The 16,293-nt window shown below is 41.8% G+C and overlaps 1 protein-coding gene across 2 annotated transcripts in view; it reads left to right on the top strand.

Annotated features, from left to right (window-relative positions):
- Nucleotides 1-16,293, top strand: part of ROR1 (receptor tyrosine kinase like orphan receptor 1) — a 407,220-nt gene that overhangs the window by 346,401 nt on the left and 44,526 nt on the right. The gene's annotated exons all lie outside the window — the stretch shown is intronic.

The following is a 16,293-nucleotide window of genomic DNA, read 5'->3' as shown; positions in this document are numbered from 1 at the left end:
CCAGCAACACTCACTCTCCTCCACCCCACTTCATTTTCCTGCATACACTTAACACCTGCCAGACTATATATTTCCTTTATTTGTTTATAGTCTACCTCCCAGTATTAGTTAGGGTTCAGTCTAAGTTGGTGTAATAAATGGATGGATGGGTGGACGGATGGATGGAGAATGGCTTAATCAAGGTAGAAATGGATTTCCCTCCAGTCTAGAGGAGGCTCTCCATAGCTGGAAGGGTATCTCTGTTCCCAGTGTTCACATTAACATCCAGCCTCAGTCTATCTTATCCCTCTGCCAGCCTCAACCTGTAGTGTTTACCTTGTTCTGCATGGCTTCTTCAGCATTTCTCTTCATGGCCACACTCCAGTCAGGGAGATACCTTTTTTTTTTTTTTTTTTGCTCAGCCCTATCTTCTTTCTTTTCTTCTTTCCCTTCCCTTCCTTCCTGTCTCCTCTCTTTCTTTCCCTGTCCCTCCCTTCCTTCCTTCCTCCCTCCCTCCCTCCTCCTCCCCTCCTTTCCTCCTTCCTTCCTTCCTTCCTTCCATCCTCCTGTTTGTTTATTTTGGTAAGGACCTGACCCAGAGGTGGTACACCTTGATCAGAAGGTAAACACCTCCTTGATCAGAACATAGTCACATGACCATATCTAGCTGTGGTCTCCAGCTGGTGGTCAGTTAATGTAAGGAGTTCTACTATTAAAATTGGGAGAGAAGAGCAGATCTTGATGGACTACTAGAAGTCTCCACCACTGTCCCTCCCCCGGAATGTAAACTGCCATGAGGGCAGGGATTTTGGGATGTTTTGTTCAATGTAGTAGACCCAGCAGTGGTGTACCAAGGGCTGGGCAGTGGGAATATCCACCCTGGCGGGGAAGAGTATTTTAGACAACATTGTTTGAATTGCCGGTGCATAACAGTAATAAAAGTGGACTAACATAATTGGTCTCATTATTGTTTTTATATTATCCACAGAGTCTGCATCCAATATTGGCTGCACCAGAGCAGACTGCTCTGTTGCCCAGCCCTTGGTACACCACTGAGCCCTGGCACCTAAAATAGTGGCTACTCATAGCAAGCATTCAGTATCTGCAGAATGAACCAATAGATCTACCTCTGCCTCTTTTCCTGCCATTTCTTCCTGACTTCTACCCTTGGAGAGGCAGCCCTCACCAGGTAGTAGCCCTTATGGCATTTCATTATGGTTAGCTGCTTCTTCCTCTTTAAACTGTGAGCTCTTTGAGCACCAGAACCTGCACCAGCTGCCACAACCTGGCCACCAAACAGGTGCTCAATTAGTGCTAGCTGAAGGAACCAGTAAAATTCATTGAAGGCTGCTCCCCTTAGCCTCGCTTAGCCTGCATTTAGTTGACTCCAAGCAGGAATTTTCTATCTGATTCTCTTTGTTTTGTCTGAACCCGAGATGTTGAGGCTGGAAATACAGTCAAGCTCCAATTTGTGAGCTAGCTTATGAGTCAGGTTAAGGAATTTACACTGTATCCTAAAAACAGTAGGAGTCATCAGTGCAATTTAACCAGGTGGAACTTTCATTAAAATGTAACTATGTGATGTAAGGATGGGGAAGAAGGAACTAATTGGCCCTTTCTCTTCAGACCTCTTGACTTCAGCTTTCTGGGGACTGGCATTTCCACTGTTCTTCCATCATTTCTGAGGGTATCATTGGTTTACCCTCTCAATCCAAATGTTCCTCTGTGGTTCCCCATTTTGATGTTTAATCTTTGAGGCATCCACTTATGTATTCATCCATCCTTCAGCAGTCATGTACTGGAAACCCTTAGGATGCATGCTCTGTAAGACAGGGCGTTCTGCCTTGTCCACTGCTGTGGCCCCAAGAGTGGGAGGAGTGGGCTGTCAGTAGGCCACCAATAAATATCTGTGTTCTGGCTGACCCCCATATGCTAGGATACTGGAGATGAGGAACTGGAGAAGGCGCTTAAAGAGCACATCTGTCTGGTAGAGGACACAGAGCTGTCCTTCAAGCATTTGAACGATGTTCTCATTTCCCTGGAATCTTCTCCTCTCCAGGCTCACATCTCTAGCTCCTTCAATGATTCCTCTTGCGACATCATTTTAGTTCTCTTCCCCAACCTAGTCTCTTTGCTTTTAATGAATGATCACTGATGTATAGCCCTGATGACATCTGGTGTCCACAGTGGTGCCTGATGCTCTGGGTGAAGTTGAAGTTTGACCAGTAAGAGGGAAGAAAGAATGGCTCCTCCCTCATTTCAGAGAATACATCCTAGTCACAAGTGCCCCTAATGTCACTCAGGTTTTTGATAGCTACATTCCCTCACTGATCCAGTAGAATACGCTACCAACTAATGCACCATCTTGATTAACAACAACAAGCCTCCCCTTCCTTCCTCAGTATCTCTCGTCACATGGTCTCCCATCCAGATTTGCTTTAAGCCTGCCACTCTGGAAGGGACACTAGAGATCATTTAAATAAAACACGTTGTAGAACTGGTTAATAGGCTACCTCTATGTCTCTGCAAATATTCCAAGCATAGTTTGGTGAGTATAATCAAAGACCAAAACAATGTTTGATCCTCATGGAGGGACACTATGTCTTGTTATACTATTGTAAGTTCCCTGGGTTTTATTCATTTTGGCATTTAGTGGATTTGTCTTTGACATGTTGGATTTAAGGACATCATTATTCTTGGAATTTAGAAAAGAACACTGTGCCTGGCATGACATGAAGCCAACTTAGAAAACCCAAATTTGAATCCCATTTTTGCCACTTAACTAGCTGTGTGATCTTGGGAAAGTTGGTTAATCTCATAAAACCTCAGCGTTTTCATCTAATAAAGAATACTAATATAAACATAGAATGGACAGAAAAAGTGCTAAAAATGTACAAACAGTTCATGTAATAACTAGTACAAAAGTTTTACAAAGGTGAACATATGAAAAAGATGTTTAACTTTACTAAGGATAAAAAACGAGGTATGATCTTAAAAAGTGATTTTACCTAGCAGGTACTTTAACAGGCACTTGTAGGCATTGAGTGCAGAAAAATAGATACTCTTCCCTATTGATGGTAGAAATATAAGTCATAACAGTTTTCTTAAAAGATATTTATAAATTCATGTAAAAACCCTGAAAATGTGCATACTTTTTACCCCAAAATAATTCCACTTATTGTTTTGAGCCTAGAAAAATAATCATAGCGGTATATAAGGATCTATCTACAAGGATGTTTATCTCAACATTTTTATAAATAATGATAAGTTGGATATAATGGTAACTGTGTAATTGTGGTCACTAAAAGTAATATTTTAGAAGAATACTTCATAATCTGGAAAATACATATTACATTAAAAAGAAAAAACTATGTCTAGTATAATTCCAATTTGCAAAAATAATTTGTGTGTTTATATGTATGCGTACAGAATATATGCTACATATTAACCTTAATTATCTGTGGTTTGTGGATGTAGAGGATTTTAATTCCCTTCTTTGTGCTTCTATTCTTCAAAATTGCCACAACAAGTATTATTTTTAAAAGCGTGGAATGAGAATGCCCTGGGGTATCTTATAAGAATGTGATGAAAGTCTAAATTTAAATTATAAATTAAATCATGCACATTTATTGTATTATTGTTAGATATTAGACTGATCTCAAGCTTTGCCTTTCTTTTTCTCCCTTCTTCCCTTTCTCCTTCCCTCTCTGCCTCCATCTGCCCCTTTTTCTTTTCTTCACTGTCTATTCTCTCCTTTCCTTCTAGGCCCAGTTTTTTCCTGCTCCTTCCATGGGGAGCATTGCTCAGCTGCCCCTAGGATTCAGAGTCAAATAGTTTGCTGACCCTGGTCTGAAGCTCAGTTGACCAAACTGAGCAAGAAGTGCACAAGTTTCTTGCATTTCCTTCCAGACCTCTAGTAGCCCTGACACACATCCTGGACTAATCAAGACTATGTGAAACGTACGTCCATCAGTTCAGAGTTGAGCTCTTGTCATATAGGAGCAAATTACCAACTTCTCAAAAACTGCCAGGGGTGGGAGGGTGTTCTTTCCTTCTGCATCCCAAGTGCTGGATGCCTCTGCCTTCCAACACCACTCGAAAATAGCTTTGTCAAACAAAGCATGAACACTAGGAGTTTCTGACATTTTCATAACTATGAGCATATGATTTGCAGTTCATATTGAATAACGATGTAAGAAATCTGCCAAGAAAGCTCCAAATACTATTTCCAGCACTGGTTCATAACCAGTTACAGCTGCCTCACCACAGAATGTGAGCACAATAGACTACCATGTTCCATGGTCTCTTGCTTGCAAAGTTTGTATTGAGTTACTAGGAGTCATTCTAATGGGGGAAGTCACTCTCCTGGAAAGCATTTAAGATGAATAAAGTGAAGGGTTTAATGTTCTAATGAAAAAATTTGTCAATATTTAAATCAAACGTGTGAACACTAAACGTTTTTACATATGTTTGCTGTAGAGGTTTCAAGGCGGGCTTTGGCTTTCCAGACTCAAATAAAGTAAATAGATGCACTGTTAAACTTTCGAACAATGACAAAGAAAAACATGGGGTAATTGCTTCACTCAAGGCCTGCCAGGAGATTAATTGCCTAAGAGATATATTTTGTGCAGTATCCAAAAACTGCAGAATCTACAGGAGTGTCTTGCTTTCACTAGGAGAAAACGTATGTCACCTCTCACCAAAGATGTTTATGTCTTTTCACAAACCTGTCTTTTTTCAGTCTAAAAACATTCCAACTGGAAATGACTACAAAGCTGGGAGTTGATAGGTTAGGGGTGTTTAGTAAAGCTTCAAATACTCTCATGGAGTCAGATACGATTCCGTACTACGAGCCCCACATAGCAGCAACCTGGGCCCAGGGATTGTGAAGCCTTTTCATTTCTGGTTAATCAGTGGGAGAGGTGGGGAGCCATGAGCCTGCCTTGGACCCGCCAGCTCCGAAACTAAAAGACTAAAGTTGCAGGGCTTATGGGGAGTTCGCCTAGTGCACTTAAGAAATAGGGGTGAAACTTGCCTTGTTCCACCTTTGGGATTGTATTCAAATGAGGGCTTGCTAAAGGCTGATGGTGTTGGAATCTGGAGGAGGTCTGTGTAGCCATAGCAGAGAAACATAGAGTGCGCTTTTATAAACATTTATTTGGTGCCTTCTACAAACCAAGTTATATGTACTAGACTCTGCTGGGAGTGAGACTGGGGTTGCATTACTACTACATGGAAAAGTAAGAACAGTTGCTGTATTTCCAGAACATTCTGCCTGGTAGAGGAACATACTTCTCAACAAATAATAATTATACAGTGAAGGATGCTAGAGAGCACATATTTTCTCATGAACTAATCTGAAAGTTTCAGGAAAGCATCTTAAAGGAGATGAGACTGAACCGAAACTGGAAGGATGAGGGACAGAGAGCCAGGTGAAGAAAAATGAGAATGGATTTCCTGGAAGGGAAATAGCCAAGGCACAAACATCAGTGCCAGTGTGATATGTTCAGAAACTATAAGCTGTTCTTTAATACCAGGACCTGAGAACCAAGAGGGGCAATGTAGGAGACTGGGCTGAAGATGTCCATGGGGCAGTTATATAGGGACCTTGTGATTGCTGTTAATGTGCTAGGACTGTTGCCAGTGGACTTTATACAGTAGAGAGTCACTGAACATTTGTAAGAAAGAGATAATGCGATCTACCTATTAGCTCATCATTCCATGGCAACAGGAAAGATCAATTTACAGGCCAAGAATGGAGGTAGAGAGACCAGTTAGGAGACTCCTGCAGCCATCTTGGTGGGATATATTGAGAGCTTACACTAGAGTAACCATAAAAGGTTAGAATTGGAAAGAACATATTATACAGTTCAACTTCCATATTATACAAATGGAGTAAGTGAGGACAAAGAGGGTAAGTGACCTATCCAAGGTTGTATGGAAATAACCTTGTTGGCAGCCAAAGTGGGACCAAGACCCTGGTCTTCTCATTTCGAGTCCGGTGACTTTTCCACTCAGCAATGCCAAGTTCAGTCCCAGCATCATGCTTCAGTTAGGGAATGCCCTGGAGAAACTTGAAATGTACTTGGCTAGCATTTTTCCTGGCCATATCTAGGAAGTGAGAACAGTCCTTGTTGGATGGAGGGACCTTGAATCTAGCCAGGCTGCCTGGGAGGGATCTTCTTCTGTTCATTATCTTTTGGCTTTAGGTACCTCCCACATCTTCCACCCTCTTCTTCTCCTCTAAAAATCCTTCTTCAGCCATTGCTTACAAATTCTCTCCCTTCTGCTGAGTCGAGGCAGTGTAGAACAAAACCTAGCACCTTTTTTCAAGTTTGTTTCCTCAATATTTTAACCTAACTATTGTATCATTGTTAAGCACTTGGGCAATTTTGGGGATGAATAATCCAATAAAATCGAACTGTTTCCATCTAAACTCCTTCCACACTTTACATGGCAGTGTTATTTGTGCAAATACTGTTTTGTGTTGTCTCTTTTTCACTAAATCATATATGTACACATTTCAAAGCTCTTGGCTTTATTATATATTTCTTATAATGGACACTGCAAGAAATTTGGAGCAAGACCTAAGGTTTTGGGAAAGAGACTTAATCTCTGGACCTAATTCCTCAACTATAAAATGGAGATAATGCTACCTACCTTGAGGGGTTCCTGGTACAAGGTAGGTGTATAGTAAGCTTTCATCTCTCTCTCTTTCTCTGTCTGTCTCTGTCTCTCTCCTCTTTCTCTTTCCTCTGTGTGTGTCTGTCTCTTTCTCTGTCTCCTCTCTCTGTCTCTCTCTCTCTCTGTCTCTCTCTCCTATTTCTCTCTTTGTCTTTCCGCTGTGTGTGTCTGTCTCTTTCTCTGTCTCCTCTCTCTTGGTTGCTTCTGGTTTGGGGCAATGTAGTATTTTCATAAACATGTATGATCACAAATTATATCCATGCTGAAAGTCAAAGGTAATTTTTTTGATGTCTACCTCGAGGCCTAGAATACTGTTGAGCATAGAATAAAATCTCAATAGGGCATAATGGTAGGAAGAAGAAATGAAGAGGAGAAAAAGAAGAAACCATCTTAACTTGAAAACCAAATTAGCTGAGATGCTCGTGAGCTTCCAATCTCATACAGGCATTCTAATAACAAGTATTCACTTACTGTGGACCCAAGAATGGCCAGATGGCTTGTGAAGAACATCAGCCTCAGCAATCACACAGATTTCCACCTTAGATGGCCTTTTGCAGCCTTTGGAGGATGGATTGGAAGAGTGGAAGGTTGGAGGCAGGGCTCTCAGTGAGGGGCAGCTGAGAGGTGGTGGGACCTGAGCCATGAGGGAAGAAAGTGGTCAAATTCAAGAATTCCTTTGGAAGCAAATTTAGTTTTCAAGGTTGCTACTCTTAGAAGCTGCCCCTCTTCCTTTTCTCATTATTTCTTCCATTTAGCAAAACTAAATGCATGGGGAGGCCAGGTACGGTGGCTCATGCCTGTAATCTCAGCACTTAGGGAGATCAAGGTGGGAGGATTGCTTGAGTCCAGGAGTTCAAGACCAGCCTGGGCAACATAGCAAGACCCTGTCTCTAAAAAAAAAAAAAAAAAAAAAAAAAAAAAGTAAAAAAACTAGCCAAGCATGGTGGCACAAGCCTGTAGTTACAGCTACTCAGGAGGCTGAGGCAGGAGAATCACTTAAGCCTGGAAGTTTGAGGCTGCAGTGAGCTGTGGTCTCACCACCGCACTCCAGCCTAGGTGACAGAGTGAGATCCTGTCTCAAAAAATAAAGAAAAATGCATGGAGAGGTTGGGTGGCTGGGGTGGGGAAGTAGAGAGATTGACTACACATTTCAGATTGCTAGAGGATCCCTCTTTGCTGCCACCACACAGAAATTAAAATAAAAAGTGGGAGAGATTTAATTCACTTATTGAACATTTATTTATTAAGTATCAACAACTTGACACTGAATAGGCACTATTCTGGCCATTAGGGACATAGTAGTGACCAAAACAAAGTTCCTAGTCCCATGAAGTTTGTTTATAAACAATAAACAATTGAATATGTCAATACAGAGTATGCCCGATGAGACTAAATATTAACACAAGAGGTAATAAGTAAGAGTCGGGGGGAAGTGGCAGGGCATGAGGTCAGAGAGACAAGGTGAGGCAGGAGAAGATGATGTAAGGATATTGTAAAGATGCCAGTTTTACTTAGCATGATAAGGGAAGCCTTTAGGAAGATTGAAACAGAGGAGGAACAGGACAAATCTGTGCATTACAAATTAATCATTATTTTAATGTGAATTGCTGCTTCTGCCATTATAAAAATTTGTAAGATTCTACCTGTGACATGGGCATCTCTGTATTGCCTTTGGGTGGGTGCTGGAGTTGAGGGTACAGAGAGGCATTAAACTCACCATTGCTTTTTACGGAGGCCAGTAGTCTTTTTTTAACCACCATCAGCAGAAGGAATGGGAAACAAAGCTGAGATGAGACAGAAAAGCAAGAATTGGGGATTGGGTTTCACCCCACTTCTGAGTAGTAAGATGAAATTAAAACCCTTCTAAGATGTCCCTAAATTCCATTTACCACTCTTTCCACAAATCTTCTCTTTTTTCAATCCATGGCCAAAGGCATAAAAGGAAAGAAAAAAAAATCAAAGCAATTCCAGTAACATTTGTGGTAGAAAATCTGCCTAGATTGGTATGTGTGAATTTCATATTATTCTAAAGTCCCATTATTCTTAATAGGCAATTTTAGGGGGTGGTTTGAAAGCCTGATATTTGGAGAACTGCCAAAGCACATCCAAGGGGTCTCTAATAAGAACTTGGGGGCGCTGAACTTGGGGACTCCAAGTGTCACCTGTGCATTTCCAGCTTCAGCCTAACCTTGGGGGCAAAGCATGCTCTTAACAGAGGAAAAGTAAAAACAACCAAAGCATTCTTAGAAGGTGCAAGGCCGCCCTGCCATGAAAACCTCAGTAAATTGAAGACAGTAAAAAATCACTCATTCTTTTGATTAGCAATCTTCTGTATTCTTGCAAATACTGTACTAGTGCAGTCCTATCATTTCAAATGTGTGTTTAAATAGGAATAAAATATATTACACACATAATTTTCCCTCAAATTACGTTTGTGAGATACAAGCCTGGGTAATTCTGCTCCTGTTCCAAGTGAAATGCAAACCCTTGTGTTTCCAAACATCACTATGAAGCAAAGCCAATACCTTCCCTTTTCTGAGTTGGACACAAGTAACTCTTCCGTGCTGCTCTGGAAACTATGACAGAACGTTATTCATCTGTTTGTTTTAATAGCCAAGGGAAAAAAACTTCAAAATTTTGATTTAATTTTTTAAAGAAAAAAGGTGGTATGAAACAGGTCGAGGGACTCTTTAGCTAAACGAATAAATGTTAACCAAATTGTCACTGACCAGATGTGGGAACCAGCATGTGATATTCGACACAGTCACCTCAAAATTGCTTATGCTTACAAAGGCATTCCAATAAAAGAAAAAGGGATGTAAGGGTTAGCTGAATTCTCAACCCTATAGATTTAAGGCTTCTCTGTGAGTCGTTGGCCCTCTGGGTTGACATGCCTTGATTGGCTCCCTTTGAAAACTGACCTTAAAGGTCAAGTATGTTAACACGTACTTTTTGATGCCCACTTTCAGACCGGTCTTTAGAAAGCAGAGTTTGTGAGATAACTTCAGGATCACATATTTAACCTGTAATCTCTTGACCACAGCCAGCCTGAGGCGAAGTCTGCTTTTGGTGCTCCCGACAGCTCCCCTTCCTGGATCCTCACCCTCCCCAGCCATCCCTTTCCTTGTCTCTGCCTATACCTGTCCAGAGATGCTCCCTCTCCCAGGGCCATCATTTCAAGGTGTGTGCAGCTAGGGCTGATAAGATTTAAATGATGCCCCCTCCTCCTGGTTAGCAGTTAACTAAGGTTGCTTCCAGGCTTGAAGTCTCCTCCGGAAGAGGAAGGAGGTAGGTTGGAATAGGAGGTAACTTTTCAAACCACCTCCAATTATAATCTGTTCTTAAAGTTTCTATGTCTCTGATCTTCTGTCTACATTGGAATAATTCTGCATCTTTTACTTGGATCCTTAATTTTATAATGTAAGCCCCATTTTTATTAAAAGCCAGGGCTCATTTTACCTTGAGAGATCTGTTTGCCCCTCCCAAGGGAGAAGAACGCTGCCTCTGAAGTGGGAAGCTTCACACTCAGCTCGAGGTTACTAGAGCCATTATGTGGCCATGCTTTTAACCAGATCTGCTAATAGGTGGCCCGATTCACAAGTTTTAAAAAGGGATGTTTTCCATTTATTCATGGCCGTGATGGTCTTTTGGGAAAGCATTAGTAAGTTGTGTTTGCTTGGGTAAAGAGAAATTACTATCCACATGACAGAAAATAACTCCCACTTTAATAAACTGCTCACTGAGCAAACCTATGGACCCTCCATCTCTTTGAGCTGTGTGATGACTTTCCTTCAAGGGTTTTAGGGGCAGCCATCTTGATGTGATTTCCTCTCCATGGCTCAAAACAGGGCGTATGAAAGGGGCTGGGGGGATAAATTCAGAGGTCAGAGGTGTTGGGCTATTTATTTCACTGCTCTCTGTCCCTATGAGGCTGCCATGCTGTGGGATTGCCAAGTCACTGTCCCCGGCATTCCATTTGAAGAGCCATGAGAATCAGAACAAAAGAACCTGCTGATACTGAGTAAACTGCTCATGCTTATATCAGATTAGTCTGCTTGGAAGTGACTTACAAAGCTACCCCCACAACCTCCCCCACCATGAGGCCTGAATTTGCAACCATTGGCCCTCTCCCAAGGTCCCTCTACCTTGGACCTTGTGTAAATGATTTTTTTTTTTTAATTAAGGTGGAATTCACATAACATAGAGTTCACCATTTTATTTTATTATTTATTTTGTTATCGTTATGTTTTAAAGAGATGGTCTTGCTCTGTCACCCAGGCTGGAGTGCAGTGATGTGATCATGGCTAACTACAGCCTCAAACTCCTGGACTCAAGCAATCCTCCTGCCTTAGCCCCCTGAATAGATAGGACTACATGTGTGTGCCACCATGCCCTGCTAATTTTTTTATTTTTAATTTTGTAGACACAGTCTCACTATGTTGTCCAGGCTGGTCTTGAACTCCAGGCCTCAAGCAATCCTCCCACCTTGATCTCCTAAAGTGCGGAGATTATAGGCATGAGCCACTGCACCCAGCCAGAATTAACCATATTAAAATGAATAAGTCAATAGTAGTTAGTATATTCATAATGTTGTATAACCGCCACATCTGTCTACTTCCAAAACATTTTCATCATCCCAAAATAAAATTCCTTGCCCACTAAGCAGTTACTTCTTATTCCTCCCTGTCCCCAGCCCCTAGCAACCACTGATCTGCTTTTCTCTAAAGACTTACCTATTTTAAATATTTCATATAAATGGGATCATACAATATGTGCCCTTTTTGTTCAGCTTATTTCACTTAGCATGTTTTTGAGGCTCTCCCACATTGTAACCTGTTTCAGTACCTCATTCATTTTTCGTGGCTGAATAATACAGTCTATTGTATGTATCTACCACCTTTTGTCTGTCCATTCATCTGTTGATGAACACCTGAGTTGTTCCCACCTTTGGACTATTGTGAATAGTGCTGCTCTGCACATTTGTGTACAAGTGTGTGTTTGAGTACCTGTTTTCAATTCTTTGGTTTAAGTGAGATTTTACAGTCAGGAAAGTCCCTCTGCATCCATTCTCTTCTCATTAAGAAGAGGTAGGAGGCCCAGCGTGGTGGCTCACACCTGTAATCCTAGCACTTTGGGAAGCCAAGGCAGGTGGATCATCTGAGGTCAGGAGTTCAAGACCAGCCTGGCCAACATGGTGAAACCCTGTCTCTACTAAAAATACAAAAATTAGCCAGGCATGGTGGCACACGCCTCTAATCCCAGCTACTCAGGAGGCTGAGGAAGGAGAATCGCTTGAACCCAGGAGGTGGAGGTTTCAGTGAGCTGAGATCGCGCCACTGCACTCCAGCTTGCGCAATGGGAGTGAGACTCCATCTCAAAAAAAAAAAAAAAAAAAGAGAGAGAGATAGGCATTTTAACTGAAATTATCCCCAAAAAGAATATTTTAGGGCCAAATTTGTCAGTACCGATCGGTTCAGCTATGTCTGCCCATGCCCTGTATATTCTGATGAGGAAGAAAATCGCTTCCAATTAGAGGATACTCCTGGTATGGAGAAGGGTCCACGTTGGTGGGCTACCCTGGGACAGTCTCCTCATCTCTTCTAGTTCTATTGGCCTGTCAGTGGTAAGGTGGGCGCTAAACAGATAAAATAGTATATGAAACTGGAAATCTGTGGAATGGTTTGATGAAAGTACTGGGAATGGGTGGGGTTAGTGAATGACTAACTTTCCAGGGAAGGTAGGGGCATTTGGGTCTGAAAGATGAGAACATTCACAAGGAGAACAAGGGGTCAGAGGGCATGCCAGCCCTGAGGATGAGCATGGGTCAAGCCATGTCCGCATCGAAGTGCATCCTGTGGTTTGAGACTAGCAAGATCATCCACATGACTAATACCATCAGGCTTGTAGGCTTGTCTGGCAGGGAAGGAAGCTGGAAAAACTGGCAAGAACTAGATTATGAAGTCTCTGCAGAACAGCATTTCCTTTCCTTGCTCTGCAGTGGTTCCTAGATGGGCACTCCTTTTGCTGCCGCACTGTTCCACGATCCCTCTTAGCACTCTTCAAATATCCTTCATAAGCTCCTTGCCCTGGAGAAGGAGGAGACCCTGGAGGTGGATTACAGACCACATTTTCGTTTCCCAATCCCATGGCAGAGAATATGGCAGGTTGTAGAGGCTGGCAACATGGTAACTCAATTACCTTTATGAGAAACATGAGTTCCCATCACAAAGCACCCCTGCACCTTGACATCATGGTGAGGCAGCGGCGCACACTGGTGCCAGCCACTGTGATGAATGGCCAAATTCCATTTGCCCTTTCACAATGCACTTTTCTTCTCCATTGAATGCAGCCTTGGGCACGCTCATTGCAAGTGCCCTTGCACTTTTGCTACCTTGCCACTTGCTTCATGTTTTTAATTTGCTGAGCATGGAGTAAGGCAGGAAGACATCAATGATGAAAGAAGTGTGAGCTGGAAAAAAGCATAAAGCTGATTAATGCTGGAGGAGCATTTGTTCCCCTCCAGCCAAAGCCAGTGGGGAAAAATGGAAAAGAAAGAAATGTGTTTTTGACTTTATGTTTAAAAGAAAACCTTTTACCACCCAGCATGCACCAAAGCTTCTCCACAGCAGAAAGCCCCTGTAAGCAGTGCAAAAACTCCATTGCCAAGCCACTTGGAAAGAAGTTATAGAGTGTGGTTAGAAACACTATTTAGAGCAAATCTAGCTCTTCTACTTGCTGCGTAACTTTGGATAAGTTCTCTATGCTTTCTGAGTCTCACTTTTCTCATCTGTAGAACAGGAATAATTACATCTTTACCTTTTTTTATAAGATTGTTGTTGGGATTAAATGACTTAGTATCTGTTTTGTAAGTATATAAAACTTAGTATCTGATACAGAATCAAGACTCGTTATAAGGTCTCTTTCTCGAGTAGGCTGATTTAACTAAGAGTAGTATTGAAACGCAGAACATAGTTACAGACCTAACAACATGGGATAGTGGCCTCATCTTGAGTTTCAGTTTAAATCCTAACTCCACCACAGACTGACTTTGTGAATTTGAGCAAGTTACTTAACTTCTCTGAAGTTGAGTTTCTCTCTCGTAAAATAAGGACAATAGCTCATCAGGGGCTGCTTTGAAGAAAGCACCTAACACAGTACCCAGCCCAGAGCAGCAGACACTTAATACATGTTTGGTATTTTTCAGTGTTGTGGTTCTCAACCACATTCAAATGACCTGATAGGTTTCTTTAAGCATAGATACCTAAGCCTCATCCCCAGAGACTATGATTTAATAGGTCTAAGGTGGGGCCTGGGCATTCGTATTTCCTAAAGCTTCTCAAGGAGATTCTTTCATTCTTTTTTTTTTTTTTTTTTTTTTTTTGAGATGGAGTCTTACTCTGTCACCCAGGCTGGAGTGAAGTGGCATGATCTTGGGTCACTGCAACCTCCACCTCCGGGTTCAAGTGATTCTCCTACCTCAGCCCCCTGACTAGCTGGGATTACAGGCACCTGCCACCACACCCAACTAATTTTTGTATTTTTAGTAGACATGGGGTTTCACCATGTTGACTAGGCTGGTCTTGAACTCCTGACCTCAGATGATCCACCCACCTCGGCCTCCCAATGTGCTGCCAAGGCGATTCTCATAAGGAGCCAAGACAGAACCACTCCCCAGCAGATAACAGTACATACTGGTTTTAGGGTTTTTTTGTGTTCTTTTTTAAAAAACCTGTCTCCCAGGAGACTGAACAGGATAGTAGGAATTCTGGGAATAGTCAAAAATTTGATACACCTGCAGTTCTAAGCCTTTGATAAGAAATGTGCAGCCAAGGAATTGCATTCCATTTTATTCTGAAAAAAAGTATTCAAAGAGTCTTTTTAAGAGTCTTGAACTGGAAAGGTGGTAAGAAGTTTAGCCTAAGCCTCACACATAAAATATGGGAACTCCCAGTAGGTTGGGGATTTATATCTGGGGGTAATTCCAGGGTTTTGTCCTCCCAAGAGATATAAATTGAAGCCTTGAGAGTTCAATGTGGGGGAGAAAGAAGTGTTCTCATAATGACACCTTAAAAATCCAGGGCTCTGCTAATGCCCAGGGATAGGAAAGCATCATCTGTAATAGCAGGGGGGTGGCATGGGGGTGTATTCTGGTCTCTGTACTTAGGTTTCCAAGATCCAAGCGTAGGTCATCAAGAACCTTCTTTCTCCCCATAGGTTTATGGTATTAGTTACCCAATAAAAGTTGGGTTAATTTTACAACCCAAGTAAAATTTAAGCCAAAAAGGCTTCAGCATTACTCTAGGATTTATGAAAGTAAACATGTGGAGTGCTTGCAGGATTGTGCAACAGTAAAATTTCAATGTCTTTATGTCAGGTATATGATATATTCATTTGTATGTGTATTTAAAGGTTAAGTTTTTAAGAGCTTTGCAACACAAACTATTTTCAGGACTAAACTGAAGATACTTCCCCCACTTTCACCTTTAAAATGATTCTTTTAATGAATGGGAGTAGAGAGAAGCAGAAAATTAGTGTCCTATCAGGTGATTTTTCCACTTGGTTTGCTGCTATACTTTGGCTTTCTAGACTCCTACGCTAGACCTTCAAGCTGGGAAGTGAGCACCACAGCACTAACCGCAGTGCCTCTTACGATGTGGGAGCTTAGTAAATAACTGTCTTTTAAATAAATGTCCCTTTGGTCATTGTAAATACTTTAAGAATAGCCATATATTATCTCTACAATTTAAAAAAGCTTTTACATTATCTGATGGGATCGTAATGACTTTCCCATGTAGGGCAGAGAAGTCAGTTACTGTGTCCAACTTGTAGATGAGAAAATTGTGGCTCAGAGGGCTCAGACAGCTTGCCTAAGGATGCCCAAACGTTAAACTCAGGAAGAGAATTTTGTTCTCCTGACTTTGCTGTGAGGGATTTTTACTTAGAAGAAACCAAAGGGGAAAAACGGTGTATTTTTTTTTTTTTTTTTTAGATGATATACTGGGGAGGAGCATCCAGGGTTGAAGTCAACTTATACCCGTGGCAGGCAGACTTTGGTTTGGCTATGGTCTGCCTTTGAGAAACAGCTGGATGTTCTGCACTCAAGGGATCTTGTGCTCATCGTAGGCCCTCGTGGGAGATGGTAGCCTCTGCCCTTTCAGGTTGAGCCTGCCATCTTGGGTCTTCATCTCCAGCCTTAGATCTCCAGTCCTTTTACCTGGCACATGAATCATGTCATTTCTGGTGTCCCTCTGTCTTCAAGATGAAATCTATTAACCCTCCTTATAAAAAAAAATCTTATAATTTTGAGGCCGCAAAATTTTAATAAGACTATTTTTTTAAATTGTAGAGAAGCATGAAAGCAAACTTTCCATGGACATTTTCTCTAGATTTCCTTGGATTTAGTGACTCAATTCAAACTCTCCAGACTATGGTTTGCCCTGGTCCTCTTTGGGCAGGGTAGAGATAATGGAGGTTCAGCAGTGAAGAGTCACCTAACTGGGCTGCCCTCGGGTTTCTTTCCAGCTGCACCCAGCTTCTCACCCCATGGATCCCCCTAATTGACATGTCAGTTGGAGTGGATCTGGTCGCCCACGCCTTTGTAGCAAATGAAGCAGAAATAATCTATGCTTA

The sequence above is a fragment of the Pan troglodytes genome, chromosome 1, assembly GCF_028858775.2.
Source record: "Pan troglodytes isolate AG18354 chromosome 1, NHGRI_mPanTro3-v2.0_pri, whole genome shotgun sequence".
Lineage (NCBI taxonomy): Eukaryota > Metazoa > Chordata > Mammalia > Primates > Hominidae > Pan > Pan troglodytes.
The sequence above is the reverse complement of the archived record's forward strand: the minus strand, read 5'-3'. Positions and strand labels throughout refer to the sequence as shown.